This window comes from Octodon degus, unplaced genomic scaffold, assembly GCF_000260255.1.
Source record: "Octodon degus isolate 3935 unplaced genomic scaffold, OctDeg1.0 scaffold00010, whole genome shotgun sequence".
NCBI classification, from domain to species: domain Eukaryota; kingdom Metazoa; phylum Chordata; class Mammalia; order Rodentia; family Octodontidae; genus Octodon; species Octodon degus.
In genome coordinates, this window is record NW_004524586.1 from 1,864,842 (window position 1) to 1,872,992 (window position 8,151).

The following is an 8,151-nucleotide window of genomic DNA, read 5'->3' on the forward strand; positions in this document are numbered from 1 at the left end:
CCTGGGCTCAATCCCTAGCATAGCAATCAAATAAAAAGCAAAACAACAGAACCCCAGCAATGTGTAGCCTCTTCTCTCTCACAGCCATCGCTGGAGTTGTGGTGGCCAAAATGAAGTTTAATCCTTTCATGACTTCAGACCGAAGCAAAAACCATAAAAGACATTTCAATGGACCTTCCTTCATTTGCAGGAAAATTACATCTTCTCTTTCCGAAGAGCTGAGACAGAAATGCAATGTTCGCTGTACGCCCATCTGAAAGGATGATGAAGTTCAGGCTGTGCAAAGTAGTCCAGGTTTACAGGAAGAAGTATGCCATCTACACTGAATGGGTGCAGCAGGCACAGGCAGATGGCACAACTGTCCACAAGAGCATTCACCCCAGTCAGTGGTTAGCACCAGCTAAAACTAGACAAAGACCACAAAAAGATCCTGGAACGGAAAGCTGGGTCTTGCCAAGTAGGAAAGGAAAAGGGCAAATACAAGGAAAAATGACTGAGAAGGTGCAGGAATGAAGTCCTCATCTGTGCAATTTTTAAATAAAACTGCTAAAATGAAAAAAACAACAACAACACAAGGGCTGGGGAGATAGCTCGGTGGTCTAAGCGCCTGCCTTGCAAGCTCAAGGGCCCAGGTTTGATCCCGGGTGCCAAATGCTGTGCTGGCTCTGGTACCCCAGGTACCTGTGCCAATCACCAAAACTGGGCATGGTGATGCATGCGTGGGATCCCAGACCTGGGGAGGCTGAGACACGAGGATCACTATGAGGCAGAGCTGCTGTGTAGTGAGGCCTGGTACCAAATAAATAAAAGACTTTTTAAAAATTAAAAAAAAAAAACACACAAAACAAAAAACTCTTCAACTGGGCATGGTGGTGCAAGCCTACAGCTTCAACACTGGAGAGAGAGAGGCAGAAAGATCACTGTGAGTTCAAGGCCATCCTGAACTACATAGCCCAAATCAGCCTGAACAGCCTGTGTGCAGGACAAAAAAGGCCATCTGACTCGGCCCACATCATTTCACTGAAATTGATCTCATTAAGACCAAACTGTAGAAATTTTCTAAGCATACCTAACATTACATTTCTCTCTTTTTTAACTTCATTGGCTCTGTCCACTATATATATGATATATATATATATCATATCTATATCTATATCCTTTGTCACATTAGAATGTTGATTCACCTAGTCCCCTTGCCAAGGGCTTCTACTGCTGCTCCTTTGTCTTCCTGCTTCTGCAGTGCAGGAGAATCTCGGGGTTCTACTCTGGGTCCACTTTTCTACTTCCCTTCTTGTTTTGTTTGCCTTTCCAGAATGTTCTCATCAATCTGTCTATTGCAAAGATGTTTTGCTCAGCCCGGAGCCTGCCCCCCAAGCTAGCCTTAGAGTCAGCTACCTTTTGGACATCTCCCCATGGAAAACACGAGGCGTCAAATCACCATGTTGAAAAGTAAACTATGTTTTCCTTTGCAGTTCTTCAAAAAAAATCTCCTATTTCAGTTAAATACAGATCTAGGATCCCAACACTCTAGAGAAAAATCCAGGGCTTTGACAGCTATTCACCATTGTAGTTCTTCCTCCTCCTTCTCTTTTACTTCCTGCTATTATTTTTATCTTTTACCCTCTTCCTCTTCTTAATTCTTTTATAAAGAATCATATTTGAAAACTGCTACTAAATTGGTATATACTACAGCATAGATTCTGGCATTGCACAAGATAATTTATGTAATTTATAACAAGAGACTACTTGAATGCTGGTCTCTTTAGTGTATCAGCATGGTGATAAAAGAAGCCCATCCCCTTGTACCCCAAATTACAAAGCAAAAGTATCATCGAGTTGATTGTCTTGGACATAAAGGACCAGGCAGACTGCACGGCAGTTTACTCTGGTGGGACCTTGGGGAAGATACTGGGCAAAACAAAAGCTACAACTCTTGTTGCATAGGTCCTGCTTTACCTTGGTCTTAACCACCCAGCAGAAAAGTATAAAAACAAAGTATAAGAAGTAAAGCCATGCTATTATGTTGAGCTGTGGGGGACTCAGGTCAACAATTTCTGACATTGCCAGTGAAGCGGAAGACCCAATACTATTATGGACTACTGGACTCTTAGAATATTTTGCTGAGTTCACACACCTATAATATTCAAATGATGGAACTAAACAAAAAAGAGGATACAGATGAATGTGCATTTTGTATCTGTATATTCAAAATGGTTAGGATAGAAATATAGTTACATTCTCATGATGAATAGAGGGATTTGTTCTAATGGTGTTTGTAAAGAAGATATCATGACCGCATCTTGTACAGCAATTAACCACTAGGAAGAATGTATGCAATGTGTTAATTATTGAAACTGTCCTACCAATTTAGTTTGAAATTGTCTCATTGCTATTTGTTTCTCAATAAAATTATGAAAAAAAAGATATTGGGCAAAGCCAAAAGCAACAATTCTGTCACTGCAAATCACTGAGAGCAGTAGAGCCTAGCACTGTGCAATACACAGCCTCCCTTAGGCCAAAGTGCTTGCCTGTGCTCAACCCTCTTTATGTTTTCCTGCCTAAGATTCTTTTCCAGATATGGGGTTCAAACTCATGAGCTTGCACTTGCCAGGCAGGCACTTAAGCCACTATGTCCACGGCCCTTCCTGCCCTAAGATTTGAGAGAGGAAAGGAATCTAGAATCTCTGTTATCTTTGGCAAAGTACAGTAGCTAAGGAAAGAAATATTTCATTATGATTTAAAGTTACCTTGAGTACCAAATCTAAGGGTTTTAATAAAAAATGATTCCGAGGTGTCAGTCTTATAGAATGCTAAGTGTTTCCCCCACTGATTTATAAGGAGCGTCTACATTGTAATGCGGAGCCTGTTATCAGGGAGCTAGAACTCAGTTGCACGGCCACCCATGACCTCGACGGAAGTCAAAGACTATGAAGAGGTAGTGATGATTCCATTGGCGACGTCTTATAACGTAAGTTCTTTACAATCGTGCTGCTGTGTCATTTGAGAGCCATCTTCACGGAGATGTAGAGATAAGGACAAAATACCTGAATCTGCTTATCCAATTGGGATTGGATTTGGTTCTGATATATCTGTTCCTATGTGATTATGCCTTTAGCTTTCCTGCAAATGACTGACTACTACGTAGAAACTAAAACCCCAGAGAGGTTAAAAAAAGAAAAAAAGGAGGTTCATGGGGCCGGGGAGATGGCTCAGTGGAATAAGCGCTTCCCCGGCAAGCGCAAGGGCCTGAGTTCAATCCCCTATTCCGCCAAAAAAAATTATTAAATGGTAGGGTGTTATTAATGCAAATCTCCAAAATTCCAATCAAGAACTTGAAGAGAAGGCTGGGAAGATAGCTTGGAAGTCTAGATGCCTGCCTGGCAAGCGCAAGGACTCAGGTTCTATCCCTGTGTATTGCATGCCACGCAGGCCCCGGGACTAATGTGCTGGCCACTAAAACTGAGCATGGTGGTGATACAGGAAGAAAAACTGATCTTGGGTGGGTGACCTCCCAATGAAACGGGGAATCTCCAAATGACACAGGGAAAAATGATTTCTTGACCTGACCTGCACGAGTTTGTGTTCTCTAAAACTGAAGAATGAATTTTAAGAACAAACAGAGGTTATGAACAGAACATATTTATTGAGGGAAAGAAAGCTCCTGTCCGAGAGGGACAGGAGGGGGCCCCGAGCAGTTGCTCCCTGGGAAGCTGTCTCTTCTCAGGACTTTTATAGTGTAAAACTATGTGTGGCTAAGGTGGAGAAAGGGGGAACTCACTTCGGTGGATGTGGGGTGGAATAAAACTATAGTCAACCACTGAGATTACAAGCACCATTGCTTAGGTAAAATTAAGTCTGGGACCCGATGGGGAAGGGAGTCATGTAGCTAGGGGGCCTGAATGTAAAAGGGACCTTATCTGGTAGCCATCAGATAATGATTCTTTCTGGCTTTCTCAGGGTAATGATCGATCTGGGATGCTAATAACTGGGGAGGTTAGCATTTGTTCGCTCTTTAGGTCTGGCTGACAGCAGGAGCATCCGTCCCTCCCACAGTTGTAAAGTAGCTTGCCTTTTGTGCTGTCTCCTTCAAGGGTCTGACGCTGTCTGACCGCCCATAATATTATTATCTAACCTGGCTGCCTGCAACAGTGGCACACATCTATAATCTCAGCACTGGGGAGGCTGAGACAGGCGGATCACTATGAATCTGAGCTGCATAGCGAGACCCTGTACCAAATAAATACATAAAACATTTTTAAAATTAAAAAAATAACTTGAAGAGATACATGTCATGGCCTCTACCTTTAACAATGTTAAGATATAGCTGAGAAAAAAATTATATAGTTGAGAAAGATAATTATATATAACCAAATAAAGAATACTAGAAGAGAGCTACCGTTATTAAAGCATAGAGAAAAGCTCCTTTAGGGGCTGGAGAGATGGCTCAGTGGTCTAAAGCACCTACTTGAAACAAGCTTGGCAAAGCACAGGGACCGCGGTTCGATCCCCAGCACCACATGCCAGCCAGACCCGCCCCCTGGTGGGCTGAGCTGGCCACACACACACAATAAATAAATGTAATAAATAAAAATAAATAAATATTAAAAAAAAAAAGAAAGAAAAGCTCCTTTAGAGAAGATGATAAAGTAATGGGTACTTACAAGGAAACCACAGAAATGACAAAGTTCAGATACATGGGATAGTATATTCACAGCAAGGTCACGCAAATAATGTCTTTTTTTTTTTTTTTTTTTTTTAGCAGAACCGGGGATTGAACTCAGGCCCTTGTGCTTGCCAGCAAAGCACTTATTCCGCTGAGCCATCTCCCCGGCCCCAATAATGTCTATTTTGGTCCCACCAAGAGATTAAGTTGCCTGACACAAGTAAGCCCACAACTTACACACAGTATACGCACACATGCACACACACACACACACACACACACACACACACACACGAGCGTGCAATGCTCCACAAATTTCAAGCCAGCCCTGCCTTTTACTTCCCTCTTGCATGGGATAACAGGGGCAAGAACTTTAGCAGCAAGCCTACTCCTAGATGCGGTCAGTGCCAGCGAGAGGAGGGGGCAGCCAAGAGCCTGTCGCTGTGGACACTGAGTCCAGCAGTCTCTAGGAGCCCACCACGTGGCCTAGATGCAGCTGATGCGAGAGGGCTGATCATGCTTCCCATCTAGCAAGGGGAGCAAGGACACCCCATGGCTTAGATGGTAACCACAGTTAGGGAGAATGGAGTGGGTGCCTTGGGTGGGTGAAGGGCACCTCAAAAACCCATCTTCCTAAAGCTGGGTTGAGAATCACAGCGGGCTGGCTCCCAACACTGCAGATCTTGGAACATAAAGCACTCAAGGAAAAACAGGAGTCTTCTTCTTTGAGTCAACCTTTTTCTAGATTTTTCTACGTTTTATTATTTTTTCTCTTCCTTTATCACATTTGGGGGGATTAGGAAGGGTTTTGCTGGGCTGGGGAGACAGCTCAGTAGAATAAGCACTTCCCTGGCAAGCGCAAGGGCCTGAGTTCAATCCCTGGTTCTGGAAAAAAAAAAAAAAAAAGAGGGGTTTTGCTCCTTTTTCCCCCATATTTAGTTTCTTTTCTCTTTTCCACTTACAAGTTCTTTCCTCTTCTCTCTTATCTTTTATTTCTTATATTTTGCTGTTCATCTTTTTTATATTCATTTTTTCTTGTGACTATTCTCTATTAATGAAACTATTAATTTCATTTTATTCCTCAATAAGACCCCACATTTCACTTTTCTCCTCATACACATTGATTATTTTTTTTTTTCAAATTTTGCTTTTTTCATTTTCCACTTTCCTCCCTACTTTCAGTAGTGTAACTAGTAAGCTTCATGACTCTCTAAGTGGTAAGCTGAGTTTATGCTACTGCTGCTGAATACTGTTCTACAGTTAGAAGAGGTAAAGTTATCCTACTTAGAAGATATTTATTGTAGGCCAATCGTAGGTCAATTTTTGGTTTGTCTTATGTTCGTACTATTATTGTAGATCTCTTTCCTAGGTTAAGGGTGGCCCGTTATTGGTCCTGAGGATTTGTCAAGTTGCATTTGTATTTGATGCTATAATTTATGCTGATCTTCTTACCATATCCAAGATGACACAGCTATTGCTACTGATCAGTTTTCATGTAATGCCAATGTCTGCATATCCTCAACATTATTGCTCATTTTAGAAGAAGTGGGTACTAAGCCAAATGCGTTTCAACCTCCCATCCCAAGTAAACTAAGGCAGTTGGGTCCTGAGACAGAGGCAACGGTCAATGGTTAACCACACCTAGAGGACACCCCTGAAAAGCAGACATTAATTCAAGAAGGATCCACACTAGAAACAAAGCTTTGCATTGAGGTCGTGCTTCAAGGAGAGAGAGAGAGAGAGAGAGAGAGAGGAGAAGAGGAGGGGAGGGGAAGGGAGGGGAGGGGGGAAAAGGGTCTAGTGTAGACCCTTCTTGAATTAATGCCTACTTTTCAGGGGTGTCCTCTAGGTGTGGTTAACTATTGACCATTGCCTCTGTCTCAGGATCCAACTGCCTTAGTTTACTTGGGATGGGAGGTTGAAACGTATTTGGCTTAAAAAACTTCAACTCTGGGCTGGCGAGATGGCTCAGTGGTCTAAAGCACCTACTTAGAACAAGCTTCGGAAAGCATAGGGATCGCGGTTCAATCCCCCAGCACCACATGCCAGCCAGCCCCGCCCCCTGGTGGGCTGAGCTGGACACACACACACACACACACACACATGCACACACACACAATAAATAAATAAATGTTTAAAAAAACCCAAAAAACTTCAACTCTTCTAAAGTTGATCCATGGGACATCAAAGAAGATGAAACCAAAACCTGCACACCTGAATTATTTGAATGATATCAGGGAGATAACAGAAAAGATCAATAGGGCACTTAGCAAGTTCACAGAAGATGCAAGTGAAGAGATATTGGACCAAATAAAACCATCAGTAAGAGTACAGAAAACATTTTAGTAAGCTAACAGAACTAAACAAAACAATGCAAACCATGACAGATAAGCATGGAAAAGAATTAGAGTTCATACAAAGGCTCCAAACAGCAATACAAGTGATTAAATCTCTCAAAGCTAGGGGCAGCTGAAGGAACCAATGTGAGGACAGAGTGTCAGAACTAGAGGACAGGGCTGTTGTGGCTGAGCAATGCACGAGTGATACCTGAAACAATGACAGAAGGTAAATGTGTCAAACGGCTCATAGACAAAGCAAAAAGACTAAGCTTAATCGGAATTAGTAAAACTTGGAAAACAGTACAAATGGTACAAAAAACCTGTTTACTGAATAATAGCAGAAAACTTTCCAAATAAGGAAAAAGAATTTAACATACACAAAAATGAGGCACATAGAATCTCAAATAGGCACAATGAAAGAAAAACATCTCCAAACACATGATAGCCAAAATCCCAAAATTCTAACCAAAGAGTATAATCTTAGAAGCTGTTAGAGACAAGGATTCATTTATAAAGGTAAACCCATTCAAATTATGTTAGACTTCTCAAACCTAAAGGCCAGAAGAGCTTGGAATAAGTATTTTGACCCCTAAAATAAAAAAATTTCCAAGGTCCTAGAGTTTGATCCATTGTACCAAAAATAAATAAATTAACTAAAATCTAATTGTATGCTCCATTCAAGAAGCACACTTAGCCCCATTGCTTCCTAAAAATTCCACAGACTAAAAACCAAAGTTCCAACACTCAGAAGGCTGAGCCAGACTACTGTGAGTCTGAGGTCAGCCTGTGCTATACAGTGAGTGCAAAACCAGAATGAACAACATTGCAAGAGCCTCTTTCAAAACAAACAAACAAAAATAAAATAAATAAATGAAGAATGCAAATATGTATTTCATGTAACGGGACTCCAACAAAAAGAAGGTGTAGCTACCTCACATTTAGAAAAAGTGGACTTCAAGCCAAAACTGATCAAAAAAGAAAAATAAGTTCACTGAACAGTAATTAGGGGGCCAGGGAGATAGCTTAGTAGAACAATTGCTTGCCTGGCAAGCAGAAGGCCCTGAGTTCAATCCCCAGTACTGCAATAATAATAATAATAATAATAATAATAATAATAATAATTAACTAAACAATTAATTAAAAAACCCA